General features: G+C 48.3%; 1 protein-coding gene across 1 annotated transcript in view; it reads right to left on the reverse strand.

Annotated features, from left to right (window-relative positions):
- Positions 1–7,371, reverse strand: part of NCALD (neurocalcin delta) — a 45,481-nt gene extending 38,110 nt beyond the window's left edge. Inside the window, exon 1 of the mRNA XM_040548652.1 lies at positions 6,983–7,371. The gene's annotated coding sequence lies outside the window, so the exon portion shown is untranslated. The remainder of the gene's footprint in view (positions 1–6,982) is intronic.
- Positions 7,372–16,974: the final 9,603 nt, after the last annotated feature.

Genomic DNA, 16,974 nt, shown 5'->3' on the forward strand with positions numbered 1-16,974 from the left:
TGAGGGGTGAGCCCTTGGTGGGCTCAGCCTTTGCCAGCACTGAGCATGGAAGGCTTGGGTGATTCATCCCCCAAACCACAGAGACAGCTGAGGTGTGCCCAGCCCCCTGAATTTAGCAGCAGCACCTGTCCAAGCAGCGGGGGACTGCTCTGGGCACGGCCACCCCGGTGCCTGCTGACTCCAGGGCAGCTCCTGAAGCTTGCCCTGAGGAGCACTGCTGAGGGCTGTCATGAAAAGGCTCACGGCTGAGAAGACACGATTGCTTTAGGTTCTGGGAATCACCACCTGCCCCGCGGTGTCCCACCAACATCTCTTTGCAGCCTTGCATTTGCTCGTGCAGACACACGAGAGCCTGCAGCTGTCCGGCCCCGGCCGCAGGTCCCCTCCTTTCCCAGCCCCAGCCATTCCTCTGGTTAAAAAATGGTTATTTCGGGAAAGAAATGAATAATGGGAGCAGCACTGGAAAAGCACGGGGAATTCAGCAAACAAAAGAAAAGCTGCTATTTTAGAAAAGGCCTCGAAGTGGTAACCGTGATTTGGTTTAACCCTTTCTCTACCACCCTGCACTGAGTGCCTTCCTTGAGCATGGATGGAGCTGAGCGCAGGGAAAGGATTTTACTGTGGGTTCCCAGCATGGGAGCAAGGCCACAGTGAGCTCATAGCTAAGGCGCAGTGAAATATCAGCAAAAATACACTTTTTGATCAAACACTGAATTAAGTGAGGTGGAAGTTTCTGCAAGGGTCACAGTCTTTAATGGGAAGAGAGCGCAAATCAAGCAAGCGGCCACCCTACCAGCTCCTCTGTCGCCTTTTTGCCCTGTTAAAAAAAAAAAAAGTGTTTTTCTAATTGGGGCATCACAAGCATTATGTGCACAGAGTGACTGGGAGCTGTACCCCAGCACGGCAGTGGTGCTGGGCGGAGGAAAGCCAGCATTGCTGCGAGGAAGGGAACTGCATCGGCCAGGGCTGCAGGTCTAGTCGACCTTTTGCCACCACAGACCTAGACAACTAAATTCACCGAGGCCCCTGCAGGGCTGGTGCAAGGCACGGCGTGCCGCTGTGTCACCAGCTCTGCTTTATCCTTGCCACGGGTGAGGCCACACATCTGCAAGGTCTCTTGGCAGCCCTGATGGGGGCGAGGCACAGGCACGCTGCTGTCCGAGACAAAAAGGGGACAGCCACCCTCCTGCGTGAGCTAAAGCTGAGCAGAGCAGCAGCAAAATGGGAAACGGGTGAGTGCGGTGGAGCCGCTGTCGTGATGCTGCTGGAGGAAGGGTAGCTCGGGTCTGAGCTCCTGCTTTCAGCTCCTCCTTTCTGAATTCTCAAAGAAGAGTTAAATTCATTTTGGGAAGAAAACTCTGAACGCGTGAAAAACCTGCTCCCTAAATCTCCCATTCCAGGGGAAGTAGGAGAAAATAAAAGACTGTTTTGTTCAGGAGATCAGTTCCTCTTTTCCACCACCTCTGACATTCCTGAGTCCCAGGGCTTCTGCTTTCACATAGCTCTGCTTCTCTTCTCCTATTTTAGAGGTGGCGAGCAAGATCTCCTTTGCAGGAGTCCCTCAGCTCCTTCATCAAGCCTTTACAGCAGAGGTAACAGCATGCAGATGGGATTTCTGCAGCAGTGCCCGCGCTCCTGAATCACCAAGTGGTCCCACGCAGGCTTCTGAACCCTGCGGGGTCTAACAGCACGTGCTGTCCAACGCTCCTTGCAGCTCAAGTTGGGGGTTTTGATCCGAGAAACCGTCCAACACAGCAAGGAAGAGCTGCAAGTTCAGGTCCTGTGGTCCATTTTAAGCAGTAAAATAAGAGAAAGTGAAGGGTCCTGCATGCCACGTCAAATCAGCAGCAGTGTTCAAGCAAGAGGAGACCGCGGCTAGACTGCAGGATGCATCCTTGGTGCTGCAAGTCTGCACTCTTCTTGTTCATGTGAGCCCATGAAACAACTCTACAGAAATGCAGGCAGTCCCTCAGATGAGGCTGCTTTAGTAGGGTCAGAGCGATTCTATACGAAAAACCCCACACAAGATAAACAGCCCTGAATAGGACATTGACAGGCAGGTCCAGAGGACAACAGACAGTGTTTCTGCCGAGATATAATTGCTCTAATTGGACCTGGGCTGGCTAAAATGGTGAAGTTAAAGAGGTCTGTGCAATCAGGCTGCCATTCTGCACAAAAGAATAGTGTTGTGATAGGAAGCATGCAGCAGTCGGGGAAATAATCAGCAGCTTTGTGCTCGCTTCCCCCTGGCATCTGGAGTTTGCCGCAAGGAGCATTTGCGCAGCAGGAGCAGAGCTCTCTGATCGAGCTACAAGTGCTCAGGGCGGGATGGCTGCAGCCTCCCCGGGTGCCACCCAGCTGAAATTGGGCACTTCAGATGAGCTGCATCCCTTGTGCTTTGGTAATTTTGGGCCGTCGGCGAGGAGAGGAGCTGGCCGTGATGCTTGTCTGCTTTCCCCTGTCCCTCCTGCCGCAGGGCAGTCCAGGAAGAGCAAATTTGCCTTATTTCGTCCTTCCTAACAAAATTGCCTTCCCAGGTTGTCTGTGCTGATGCTGTGATGCTGATGCTTCGCACCCAAAATGCAAGCGATGGGGCAACGCCTTCCCCTGCAGCGCGGCCGGGTGGGTTGGGTGCAGAAGGTGGCCCTTAGGATGAGAAAAGAGAGCACGGGGTCCGTCTCTTAGCAGGACCCTGAAGGACGTATGGGGAGAGGGAAACACTAAACATGATTCACACTCAGCTTCTGCCTCCTCTCAGCTTTGCTTTGTGCATCACGAGCCCTGCTCCACACACTGCCTTGTCCAATGTCCCAGCAAGGCGGTGGGAAAAACTTGCCAGGGATGGTGCTTTCCCATGGAGCGTGTGTTTCCAGGAAAATACGAAGGGATTTATCGGCATGAGCCCAACTACAAAGAGAGATTGTGCTTGTTTTCAGCTAATATATCTATGATAAGCCAGAGATCACAATCAGCGTTATAATAAAAGCTTAAGGATTAACATCAGTGAGATTTATGCAGCTAAAACTTTGTACAACACTGTGAACAAGAACAGCAAAACACCTTGAATCAACGAAAGAAGAGAAAGAGAGCTAAGCCAAGCCCCAGTGAGAGGGAACATTGCTGAGAATTTCGGGCTTTGGGCAAATTCAAAACAGCATTTCAGCCCGAAGTGCGAGCTTCTTGGCTTTTCTGGGTGTAAAACAGATCCTTACATTATCTTCGTGTCATTTTGTGGCTGCAAGCAATTCAGCAACTATCAGCACAGCCAGACTGAAATTCAGCAGAACAGGATCTGAGCACTTCAGCTCTTAATGATTAGAAGTTTCTGTGGAAATGAATCTCACCAAAAAAAAAAAAAAAGAAAAAGAAAAAAAGAAGTTCGTTAGAAAGTCAACAGCATGTTGAGGCTGCAGCATGGTCACAGAACGGAGAGGAACCTCACAACTCGGCATCCGCATTTCCCACCTATAGGATTTCAACCTTTGGTGGAGCTGGAAAAAGGGCAGCTTCTTCTTCGCGGTGCTCCCTCTGGGAAATATCACATTCAGCAATTCCTGAATTACGGTTTCTAATTATATTTTCATACTGTAATGCTGTCTGAAATGCAAATTTGATGACAGAATAATTCGATCCATGTAAAATAATTACAAAATTACTGTTTCTCAAACCTCAGCTCTTACTCCCTGCTATTTAAGAAGATAAATTTAACAGCAGCGAAAGTACAGCCAAAACATATTCTATTTTTCAAACTGTTATCTGACTGTAACTGTCTGCGTAGACTTTGGCTCACCAGGGAAGGTTATTTCTAAAAGATGGCTACCAACACATTCCAGAGCGAGGATTTCTGCGCTTGAGCTTGGAACCAGCAGTGAGGTCAGCTTTTATTCTGCATTCAGAGTACCACACGCGTGGCATCTGGGTCTAATTGGAAAAGCAACTGTTGATTAAAATGCCAGCTCTCTGCTGCTGCTCAGCTATCATTTAAACCAGTTGTTGCTCAAGTTGATGCGGGACATTAAATTAGCACAACGTAATGGTTTTTAGCAGGGTGGAAACCAACTTCTGCGGCGTGTAATTTAAGAGCCTGAAACTCAATACAGCTACATCAGTTCCCACTGTTTGACAATTCTCCCCATAGGGGGGATTTTATTCCTCCCCAGAACACCGCCTTGAGTAGCATCTGGGACCTTTAAGATGACAGCAGAAACCTCCTCGGTCTGAGAAATGCAAGAAGGAGTCAGCGTTCTGTGCTGCAAGTGTTTTTTTTTTTTTTTTTTTTTAGGTTTTATTATGCTCCTAGCCTAAATTTAGATTGTCATTGCCCATCAACTCAACCAGATCAAGGTAGACCACACTAAGGGCCTGAGCGTATTGTTATTACTAGGCTGGAGGCATCAACAGCTTGAGTCTGTTTTTAATTTCCCCGGCTGCATCCAGTTGTGAGAGAAGTGACTCAAGGAGCTCTCGGTCGTGTCTTCAGGCAGGGTCTCTCCTAGGTGAAGTGCTCCAGTGCCGGGGTGGTTACGGGGCTGCTCACCCTTCCCTGTGGACAGGGTGCAAGAGCTGTTGGGGCTGATGGGAGCTGTGGGGGTCCCTCTGGTGTCCCCAGAAGAAGGTGCGGTGCCACCAAGCCCATGCATTTTTTTTTCTCTTTGCGTTGGAGGATTTCAAGCCCAAGTTTGCAGCCTGAGGCTGCAGCACCGGGCAGAAGAGGAGGGATGGGCAGCAGTCCCCTTCCTGCTCCTCGGCGGTGGGAAGGAGGCAGGAACCCAAAGGCTGCTTGGTCTTTTCTCATGGTGGGCGAAGGGACAGAGGGAGGCTTAGTGCTCTGCTTCCTTGGAAATCCACACGCTACCACGGTAAAACCCAAGCGTTTGGTGAAAGAGTTTGGTACAGAGCTGACCAACAAATCAAGAGCACAAAATCACAAGAAAGAAGCACATGGACGCCAAGCAACTCTCACTTCCCTTCCTGTGCTGTCCCCATGCATTGCAGACTCCAGCACCTGCGAGCTGCCTCGCTGGCTGTCACGGCCACCCTGCCCCCGGGGCTCCGAGGGGATGGTGGGGTGCCCAGAGCCTCGCAGAGGGGACGGAGCCAGGCAGGACACATCCTCTCACACTCCCACCTGGCACCACCGGGAACCTCCTGGTGACATGGGAGGCAATTCGTCATCCCTATGAAGACTTGCTCCGCATTGCTAACGCGAGATACGCCAATTAAACTGGAGACGAGGGACCCGTTTTTTAAATATTTCTAAGGAATAGCTTTTCAGCGAATGCTGCCTCGATTATTTTTCCCCTTGTGGACATTTCTGGGGTGCCTGCAGGCTGGCAGGGGGCACAGACCATGACCACGGCGAAACAAGGGCAGCCCGGAGGGAAGGCAGGCATGGGATGCTGTCCCAGCGCCACGATGCTGCGCGTGTGTTGTAAACCCTTGTTAGCTGCACCTACGAGGAGCGAGTGGGGATTTCTCACGCACTGATGCATTGGCATCAGGTGAAGAATTTAATAAACACAATTCAAAATATTTCCGTCTCCAAAACGTTGATCATTTGGACACAAGAGTTACGTTGGAAAGAGCAGATAACGCCAAGTGAAATGGTTCAGGGGTTTCAGCTGCATTTATCCTTGTGGGTCTGCTAAGGCTGCCAAACCCAGAGCACTAAGCCATAACTTTCCTTACAAAAGTGCCTTAAGTTTTAATCTCTGCCTTGGCTCCCTTTCTGAAACACTTACTTCTGCTGCACTTAGTAACATCAGGATAATTCTTACGCTTTTTTTTTCCTTTTTTATCTTTTATTGCACCGTGTTTTAAATTGTTTGGCAGCTCCGTAGTCATTTCGGAGTGGCAGCTGCTTTAGCAAATCATTACCATTATCAATAAACCCTTTGAACTTTGGGAGGAAGGGAACAGGAGCATTTAATTAGAGAAGATAAGAATGGTCTAACGTACTTTTCCAGGAAATAACGCACACGATGCTTCGTCTGCAGCCTGTTCTCAAGGCGAACACATAGATGGTCACACGCAGACAAACTCCGTCTGCGGCACTAAACTTCAGCAACCCTGCAACCTCCTCCAAAACAGCCTCCTCTGAGCCACTACAACGCAGACAACCGAGCTCCCTGTTCTTTTTTTTTGCATAAAAAACACCCAAATAGCATTTCATTTTTCAATTGCCATAGTGCTGCTCAGGCTGCGGCTCCTTTTTTAGCTCTTCTAACCACTCTTCACCCCCAGCAGAATAAATACAGACAGAAAAGCCATGCATGTGAGAGAAAGGGTAAACGCCTAAGTTGCTCATTCTGGCATATTGCGGATGGTTTTTCAGGAAGCTCCTCATCCGTCCCTCTGCGAGCACCGGGGAGCCCAGAGCGTGCCCCCAGCCAGGACAGAAAGTACGAGCCGTGTCCAGCTGTCGGGGGCGAACAAAGCTGGTTTACGGCCGCCAACTCGGGGAGCTCACAGCGAGCTGCTCCCAGCAGCATCTGTCGCGGGCTTTCCGCTCCCTGCGCACGATGGGGACAAAACCACCCGGATCGGGCAGCGTTAAGAAATACCCAAGTTCCAGCAGAGGTACAGGGCTGGGTAGATGCCCAGAGCAGCAACATACCTAGGCACGGTTTCTTTGAACCCCCGGATGGGTTAGCCTAGGATTGCTCATGTTCATCTATATTCCTACGGTGTCAAACGAGAACAATATCATTTTATTCTGCTTTCACGGATCATTAATCTAAATTTAACTCTGCTCAGCAGTCTGCACGCAGAATTAAGCAACTGGAAGCTGCTTTGCATTTATCTGATAGCGCCGGGCTTGTTCATCAAGGCAAACTTCCAGCCAAAACAAACAAGTGAAAGAAATACCGGTCACGATAAATTGCTTTTTATCCTTTTTTTTTTTTTTTTTTTTTTTTTAAGGAAAAAAAGAAAGGGGGGGGGGGGGGGAAATACCTGAGGAGAACATAAAGCAAACGGTTACCTCACACTGCAGAAATGCAAGTTTTTAATAGTCCATGCTCTGGCAGCCCCTGAGAAACAGCAGCAGCGGCGGCGGCGGGGATAAATCCAGCATCCACTAGGTTCTCACAAGGCTTTGGCTGCGCGGCCGAAACCACAGGCTCTGCCTCCAGCTGACGTCAAAGTGGCTGTCACATGGCCAGATGAAAGCCAAGAGAGCATTGGTTGTCGTGGCAACCCCAGCACTGCTCCGAAATTATTTCAATAGGTCATCTGTCACACGGGGCGCGCATCCCAACCAGCATGGGCGGCCCGAGCACCCGGGGCTCCCGCAGCTCGGCCGGACGGGGCTCGTCACGGCACCGAACCGATGGTGAACGCGTCCCCGCTAGAAAATGCACCTCCCTCTTCCTCTTCCTCCTGCATCCCCACATGCAGCAGAAGAAAAAAAAAAAAAAAAACAGAAAAAAAAGAAAAAAAAACACAAAACTTTTCTGCCTGGTGCACCCACGCGATGGGGCATCCGCATACGGGGCGCCTCGGCGATGCACGGCCAGCGGGATGTCCTGGGATGAGGACAAAGCAGCTCCCACCTCCACCTGACCCCAGGCACCTCCCCAACCTTCACCTAGCCCCCAAAATAACTGGAAAATGCTTTTAAAATAAGCGGGCTGCCTGGAAGGACGGACAGACAGAATGAAATACGGTGCGCATCTTTCCGCCGCCTTGCCACTCGTACCTCTCCTTAAAGCGAAGGGGCACAGGGAGTGGTTGCAGCACAGCAAGGCAGCCCCAGCTGCCTAAAAACCCTGCCTTAAAAAGAAAATATTCACGGTTCGCTGAAAAGCCTGTGACAGTTTAGCAGAACAAGGATAATGTGATGGATTTTTAAAAGCCCGGCATATGCTACATGTGTTACATATAACCACATGTGTTAATCCACCACAGAGGGCTGAAGCTTCATGTCAACACCGACCAATAAAACCGTACCATAACAACACACAGATATATTTCTCCATTTAATGGCAATGTTTGTAAAACACAACAGAAAGTTTGGGATCTCAGTTTAGAAAGAGATCACTCAGGCACTGCATGGTGTGCTACTGCCAAACTGCTGCTCGGGCAGAAATGTGTGCACATGGGGGAGAATTTAAAGTCTTTAACTCTTTTAAAAGTCCTTTTCACAAAAGCAGATGCTATAACCTCTGCATTTTACAAGGCGTTTTGCTAAGGCTGGGGGGAGGCTGGGCAGGGACCAGTACACCACCCAGAGATGAAAGCAACAAAATTCATCCCTTGAAGGCCCCAAAATCCAGCTGAATGTGGCAGAAAAGTGGATATTCCCTGACTTAGCTTCACTTTTCCATGATAAAACCCCCAGTGCCAAATCTGTGTCTTTTGTCGTGTCAGTCAGCCAAGTGAGCACAAAGCAGTGAGACACTGGCACTGGTTAGAAAAATACATAAAACTATATTTGAGGGCTGAAGCCCTCAGAGGAGCAAACGTGTCTCATCCACCTGGGACTGTGCTTCTCATCCTGGTGCAGGAGATGTGTCCGTCCTGCATCCAGGACCTTACCTCCCTCATCCTCAGCACGATGGACAGGCTGCTGGAGCATCAATGAGCACAGTAATATGTGCCATGATCATAGCACACACTTTGCTATCTATAATCTATATCTGTGTCTGTATCTATATCTGTCTATATCTGTATCTATCTACAACACCCCGAGCAGGCTCGCATCCAGACATATGCAATAACTTACACTCAGTTACAGCACTGCGGAGTGGGACCGGGTCCAGCTCTTCATCCCGCTCTTGTTCTGGCTCTGCAGAGCTAACAATAGATAACATTTGTTTGCCCATAAACCAGAATACACACGGGGAGCAGAAATACTATCTGGCTTGGTCTTTGAACCCACAGAAGGCTCAGTCTGCCCCGGTATCAGTCAGCAAGGCAAGCTTGCCCTCAGAAAGGATCCCCATCGTTTTGGCAGCTGGGAATCCACTTGACTTTTCTCTTACAAGAACAATGTTTAGAAAAATGCTTTGTGCTGAAATCTTCCCTCATATATCCATGACTTCTACTGCTTTTTAAAATAGAAGGGGGGAAAAAAAGAAGCAAGAAGACATGATTTTAATGTACTACATTAAAAAAAAAGCCAATGTGTTTTGCTGGTGACTGCAGTTTGCAGTTTGAAAGAGGGGTAATGTTTCCATTGGCATCAGAAGTACAGATAAAAAAGAGACAGAAACAGGGCTCAGCAAAATGTTGTCGTGTTGACTTCTGTGCTTGTAGAAAAACAGGGTGGAAAAAAAACCCGCAGGAAGAGACATTTTAGTTGTCATGCAGCTGACATGGCATTGCAGGCAAAGGGGGTGTTGGGAGAAAAACAATGAGCACAAGTGGCTCAGCCCACCCCATTCACTGAAGGTGGCCCAGTGAAAGAATTATTGTTCAAGCCAAATCAGGTGGAAGATGGTTTCCCAGGAATGCAGCGCTGTAAGAAAACCCCGTGCTCTCCGTATATGTGCCTGGGCTCTTCAGTGGTGCTATTCCTGCTCCCAGGGGCTGAGTGATTCCCCGTGCAGGAGCAGCAGTCCTGGGCTCCCGTGCAGCAGCCTGCAGCACAGTTTTGGGGACTCCCCGTCCTTGCAGTGGGAGATGTCACCAGGCTGGAGGCGTGTGCATGGGTAGTGAGCATCCCTTCCCCTGCAAACACCTCAGGGGTGTGCTGCTCAGGGCTCCTGGAGAGCTCTTGCACCACGTCTTTGGATGTCTTTGGTCACAGCCAGGAGACCGAGAGGAGCTGAGGTGGCCTCTGGGCAGCAGTAGGGCTGCTGGATGGGGCAGGGATCCCACCTCACGGGCACTGAAGCGCCAGGAGACAAGTTTAAAAGCATGAGAGAGAGGATGAAAACTGAAATACTCCTAGCTGGAAAAAATCCCCATCATCTAGTAATTGCCGTCAGCGCCTCCTAAGGGACCAGCCAGAAGGCTGACTTTGCTGCCGAATGTGGATGCTTCCCATTAACTGATGTGTTTGAGCTGTGCGCACTTGCTTTTTTTTTTTTCCTTTTTTTTTTTTTTTTTGGTCTTTTTCTCATTTGAGGGCCAAACTGAAAGAAACCAAGGAAAAGCCATTTGGATCGAAGAAGAATGGATTACTTGGCAACTTGCTGGGGGAAAAAAAAAATCGTTTTGGATCAAAGAAGGCATTTTGAACATTTTTAAAACAAGCAAGGCTATTTGGAGACAAAGGTCTTCGTTTGCAGTGGGGCTTCAGCAAAGAGCTGTGTGGGCAGGAGGGGTCAGCATCATGTGCCCTGCCAACATCCACCCTCCCAGGAAGCACAGCCCCTCTGCTCTCAGACCCACTGCTCACCCCGCTCCCATTTCCATGTTTTAACCTAATCTGGCTCATTTGGACTGAATTTGACGATTTCTTCCAATGCCCCAAAGCAGCACTTTCTGGAAAATAATTGATGTGCTTTTTTTTTTTTTTTTTTTTTTTCTCTTCCCTAGTATCAAACTAATATTTCAGGTAGCGAATTACCCCCTGAACCCTCTTGCCAGGATCTCCGTGGCCTCACAACAACATTTCTAAATGTCTGGCTCTTTTGCGTCTCCTCCTTGCTGTGTGGAAGACACATCTGAGCAGCAGAGATATTGAGATCCTGACCCAAAGTCATCCAAGCACATGGATAACCTTACGCCGGCCGGGATGTTACACGTGTGCTTAAGTATTTGCTGGATGAGAGCCCAAGTGCCTGACAGCCTGGTGGAAACCAACCGTGCACACAGCGATAGCGGGTGCAGATAAACAAAGAAACAAGATAGAAGTATCCTTTTGCTCCCAAATGAATCTTTCTCCAGCAGGGAGAAAGGAACAGAAATCTGTAACAGGAATTCAGTCATCTGTATTTCAGTCCCACCTATATTGAAAAGGAACATTTCCTGCTTTAAAAAAAAAATCTTCGCAACATTTATCACACTTGGCAAATTTCAAATGTTTTTGCTCTTTTCTCATTTTTCCTTTCCTGTGCTTCCACTCCCTCATTTTTCTCCGCATTTTCTTACCCCTTTCCTTGAGCTGCTGCCATCCACTCCCGTGTAGCTTATCTTATCTAAGTAGCTGCTGGTGTTTAATTTGTAATAACTAACCACCAGCTTGCACTCTCACATGGAAACACTATATCACACTCTTGCTAAATATACCAGCACATAAATGGCCTGATTTATTAAAAAGAAAAAAGAAGAAGAATAAAAAGAATTTCAGAGCACCTTTAATGGCATCTCACTGCCCACACTCAGAAGTCCCGGTGCCACCTTACCCTTCCCTGGTGAAGGCACCACCGCCCTGGCACAATATCTCCCATTGCCTTGAGGCCCCGAGAGGCAGATAAGTTGTTGACACTGGGGACCCCTTTTCCCACCTAAAGGACGGTTAAGTATTGTAACCCAGTTCCAGGAGCCCTGTTGGTGCCTGTTTGAGCATCCCTGCACACCAGGCGTGGGAAGAGCCCGGCCCTGGTGGCCATCCACCCAGGGCTGCACACACACGTCAGGCTGTTTGTGTTAGACCATCACCGGGTATCAGGGTCCTGGTAAATGTGAAAAACAGGCAAACAGAGAGGATCCTGAGGAAGCAGCATTATCTGACCACAGGGGAAGAATCCATCTTGGTCGGCTTTGGACACAAGGAACAGCTGGTTATGCTTGGTTTCCCTGCCAGTGCTCATCAGGACACCTCTGTGCTCCTTCCCTCCAGACCCCCTGGTGCCTCCTGCAGCAGCTAATCGATGCTCCCGGCTGCTAGGTGGGTGTCCTCTAAACGGCCAGGCTTTGCCATGCCCTTGACTCCTTGTTAGTGGATAAGCAGGGTCCAGAGCACTTTGAAGATGTGAGCTCCGAAGAAAGCCCTGGAGTTTCACTCTCGGAAGGGGAACGGGCTGTTCCTGCGCATGCTGCAGTCACAGAGCACTTCTGGCAGGCCTTTCAGTAACTTCGTCCTCCACAGATAACAGAGGAAGGCTTCCTGGTGTCAGTAGCTGCTGAAGAGATAGTAATGAAAGCATTTTTGGCATATGTTTTCTGGCTTGCACCGGTTGTCTTTGCCTGTTCCTAGATAGCATGCTCTTTTCCCCTTTCTCCCTTTGATACCCAAAACATAAGTGATGATAAATTTGTGATAAATGTCCTCAAGACAGAAGGTGGAGCTGGAGAGGGCATCGTTATGGGGTGTGGAGGAACCCTACTACTTCAGCATCACCTCTGCCAAAGAAGATCAGGATGACACAGCAGTGCCCAAGCACCAACCCCAGTAGCAGTGACGAGCTGCATCCCCTGGACAATCCACATTTTCACCTTTTCCAGCACTCCTGCTGTCTCTGCAATCCCCAGGTCCGGCACCTCTGGTGCATGGGTGCATCCCCCTGACCTTGCTGTGAGACAGGACAGACATGTGGATGCTGGTTGGTCCCATACCTGTGGTGCAAGCCTGCAATGCTCGTGCAAATGTAGATGTAGGGGTTGTCCTCGTACCACAGGCTCTGCAGACCTGGCACTGCCTGATGCTGTGGAGGGAGGTGGGTGCAGAGCAACAGCCATGACAACCAGCTGTGTGTCCTAGCTGTGCTCTGAACCGTGTGATGCTTTATGTGAACCTGAACATGGACAGGCTCGGGCAAGTCAACAGGAGTCCTTCTGCTGGCTTCAGTTTACTCTGGGGGAACACATGCAGGGTGTTTTGCAGACAGATTATGAACTCACTCTGCCCCTGGTTTGAACTGACTGAAAGCCACCTGAGCACGGTATACATGGTAAAAAAACACAGGCACAGAGAAAACGAAGCTAAGAAGGTAAGCGCACTCAGACAATGCTTGGTTGCTGCGGAGCACAAGTGAAACAGAGCCAACAAAGTGCCTGCCAAAAACATGTAGAAATACCCCAAGAATAAATGAAAGCAAGCTAGGAACAGCCAAATTCGGCAAGATCCAGTTACATTTTTTTTTTTTTTTAATATCTGCCGCATTTATTTCTCTCATCTGCCTTTGGTAGGAACCAAAAACTATGTCGTACCCGAACCTCCGGTGACAGGCCTCACCGTACGAAGCACCTTTCTGTCCTCGATGGGCTGATACTGTCCAGCCACAGCAGATGTCCCTGGCCTCCCCTCAGCGAGTGACGACCAAGGCTGTTTTCCCACATTATCTCTGAGTGGGATAATGCAAGTCACTCAGCTGTGCTAAATCCCAGCAACCAGACACAGCAAAACAAAACAAACTGGAGCAAACTCGAAGCCGTCACCGTGAGGCAAAGGGAAGGGCCTCGGCAAGCCAGATGACCGGCCCCAGGCCTCCACGGCCTCCGTGGCCCACGCTTGCCTTGGCAGCATGGGCAAGAGCAGCATTTTCCAGCTGGTGTACCCATTAAATCTTCTTATTTGTTTATTTATTTACGTAATTCTGTTTTTGGAAGGGCAGATACAAGAAGATTCACACAGAAGACCGATTGTTTATTAATGCCGAATCTGGTGGATGGCTTAGGTCCCAAAGTGGTTCATGAGCAACTGGCAATTTTGAAACAGGTCGAGTAACATCTCAACCCAAAACAGTGTTAACTTTGCAAAGGGAATTCACCCCAGTATCCAGCCTCGTGAGATAAATATGAGGAGAAAAAGAAGGGCAGTTATTACGCAGTGTCCAAATTAAAGACAGCCTTGCTATGGTCCCCAAACTAATTTAATCCTTCATCTCCACTTGCAGTAAAAACGGAGGACAATGAGCAGAAGGACAAAGACAGGGTAGCTTATTTGGCTAAGAATATGGAGATGAAAATTGCCAAACCTGAAATGGAATGGAATTTGAAGGGTTTTAATGTGCCTGAATCAGAGGGCCAGATGATCTCTAAGAGTCACAGAATAATGGAAGAGCTGGCAAAGGTTGGATGTGGTGCTTAGGGACATGGTTTAGTGGGAGATATTGTTGGTAGGGGGGTGGTTGGACCAGATGATCTTGGAGGTCTTTTCCAAACCTAATGATGCTATGATTCTATGAAATGAAATGGTAAGTCTGGCAGCATGTATTTCTAACAACTATTTCTACTGCAGGGTGCTTCAGGCTGTCTGTAACAAAAGGACTGTAAGTAATACAAATAGGGGGGCACTTTATATGGTCTGTGTAGCATGCAAGGCATAAACCAAATTTTTAAGGGAAGAACAAGCACAGAGGAAAAGAATACAAGCCCATACCTTTACCAAACAGATGTGTCCAGCTAAGCCACTAGCTATTTTTGATAGAAACATACTTTTTTGATGGTAGAAGTTCTTTCTTTCAAAAGAACTTTACTAGCTGAAGGGAAAGAGATTTACCTCCATGCTGCTAAACCAGCCAGTGTGTCACGATATGGGAAATTACTGGTTAAAACAGAGATGACACAAATTAGTGCAAGCTTGTGAGTGAGGAGGAACTGGCTGGTGAGCAACAACTTGCTGAGCCCAGACGGGGCTGGCAAGCAGACCCCAGCAGAGCTCCTCAAGGACCAAGCTTGAGAGTGTTTTTATTTAATGTGGCCCATTGTGCTGGTGAAACCTGGTGACGATGAGATTGCTAACATGTCACAGTGTCAGAGAGGAAGAGTTGGATGGACAAGCAAACTCCAGCTAGGAAGAGATGGAAATGCCTGGGGAACGGGAAGCCCACCCGGCTTCTCAGCACCGTTCCCTTCAGCTCCAATCAGAGTGGCTGAGCCAAAAATTATTTTCTAAAAAGCCATAAGGGTATGGAGCAGTGGTCCTTACTGAACCCAATTACATCCTGCCTGTCCCCCCAAGTACTTCCCTGAGGACACAAAGGCAGGTGATGACGCATCTCCCCATGCACCCTACTGCTGGGCTGATACACAAGACTCAAAACTTTCCTTTTCAAGATAAGTGAAGTATTTGGCAAAGGGCATTGATTCCTTGAAGCTACAGTCCACTATGATGGGGAGAAACAGCTCGAGTATTTGACTTCTCTTAACTGCCTGCAGTGTTTTCTCCCTTGAGTTGTTTTACTGAAAGGTACTTCTGTCCTGGAAAAAAAGCAGGAGAATTCATTCCTAAAAGGCAAAAGGAGCAAGTTCCACTACGCTGGTAATTAGTCACCATTTTAAAATGTTGTCATGCAACGTTTCATAACTAGGCAATGCAAAAACAAAAACAGTATAAAAGGAGCCTGGATTCCTCTCCTGGAAATTCTGTGTTTGAGAATAAGTTGGATGAGGGAGATTTTCACATTGCCAAGGGGCAAATTTTATTGGATTTCAAGGTCCTTGGTGAATTAGCAACAATAAACATAGAGCAGTAAAATTGAGGGTACACAATAAACTGCATCTACAGAGGACAGTCAGTGCCACCCTGACACTGACAGGCAAGGACCAGATGGAGGGAGCTGATCAAAAGAAGGGGGGAAAGTCAAAACAAAAGGAAAAAAGTCATTCTCTCACTTTATGTTCATTACCTTTGATTTTGAAAACAGCCAGCAAAGCAGACAAGCCATTAGAAATGCATTGCTAAAATGAAAATAATGCTAGTAAATGCAACAGTGAAAGCTCTTAGGATCAGCAGAAGCTGTGGTTCCCACTACTTGTTAAAATAAATCCATTTTGCTATGAAACGGGACAAAGAAATGGAAAAAAAATCCCTACATTGCCCAGACAAACTCACTGTTATCTGATTATTCAAGAAGTGTTATTTGGAGATGGTGATTAAGTATTGCTGATAAATTGGATCTGCCTATATGGTGTTGCTCTAGCCATCTGCTTAGGGTAGCAGGAGTCCCACATTACAATTTCCAAAACAGCAGTAATCTTCACTTTAGATAAGTTGTTCTGAGAACCAAGAGTGAAACCTGGTTTCCTCTAGAGCCACATCATGTGGACCCTGTGTTCCCCACTGCAGTGACTGCAGACCTGCTCTGCGTACACAACAACTCTTCACTGCAAGGCTCCCAGATTTCCCCCATACCTACAAACAGCTCCAAAATCCTCTCAGTTTTCTCTTCTATTCTCTTCTATTTCCAAAGTGCCCCCAAGGGGCCCCCAGCTCATCCTCAGGGCCTCTAGGCTAGTTACGCCCTATCTTCAACTCCATGTTGGCAGTTTTGGTCATGCTAGCTGGACCAGAAATGATGCTGGTAGCAACCCTGGTCTTCATTGCATTCTCCATGGCCAATCCAGCAGTGTGTCCTAACTGATTAAACTGAGTGAAGAAGTCCTGACCTCTCCCTGTGCATCCTTGGGTGAGAGATCATTAATTTTGGTTTCCTCAACAAGCGACCAGTTTTCACAAAGCATGGGGGAACTTGGTCTTCTTGAAATTTCCACCCTTCTGCCAGCTGGACTGCATTTGTGCAGTGGTTTCCAAAGCAACCTGGGGGGCATGGCACAAGGTAACTGAGCCAGCTGTGCTCCTGATCCTGCCACCTTACTCTACAAGTCATGCTGGGACTCACATAACCGAAAAGTAGTGTGAAATTAGCCACAAGGTGTTAAATATACTGCAACTGGGAAGTAGTCAAGAAAAAATGAATCTTCAAGTGAGCTACCGCACTTTCAACAACACCAGGGTAATACAATGAAGGCAGAGACTTTAGAAGAGGTCTCTGTGTCCTGAAGTATTTTGCATGTTGAAGAAGCTATTGGCCTGGTTTGCTCCCTTCTATGTAGTGACCATTAATAACAGGCCATTAATAACAGCCCATTAATAACAGTGCTGGAGCTGGGATGGGCTCTGCTAGGGTGCGCAGCCCACTGCATGCCCCTGGGCTGTTCTCCAGCACAAAATGTACTCCCAGGCAGAAGCTCAGCCTCTCTTGGGCATGGAAGAGTGTTTCCTCAATGTTTGTGTTTCCTGGAGCACTCTTCAAAGGGAAGCCCCAGGGTTTCAGGTGGTTTTGTTGCCACCAAGAAGAGATTGAGCCACTCAGCATCTTGCATGAACTGGTAGTACACTCTCCTCTGAAAGAAACAAGA

The sequence above is a fragment of the Cygnus olor genome, chromosome 2 (assembly GCF_009769625.2).
Source record: "Cygnus olor isolate bCygOlo1 chromosome 2, bCygOlo1.pri.v2, whole genome shotgun sequence".
NCBI classification, from domain to species: domain Eukaryota; kingdom Metazoa; phylum Chordata; class Aves; order Anseriformes; family Anatidae; genus Cygnus; species Cygnus olor.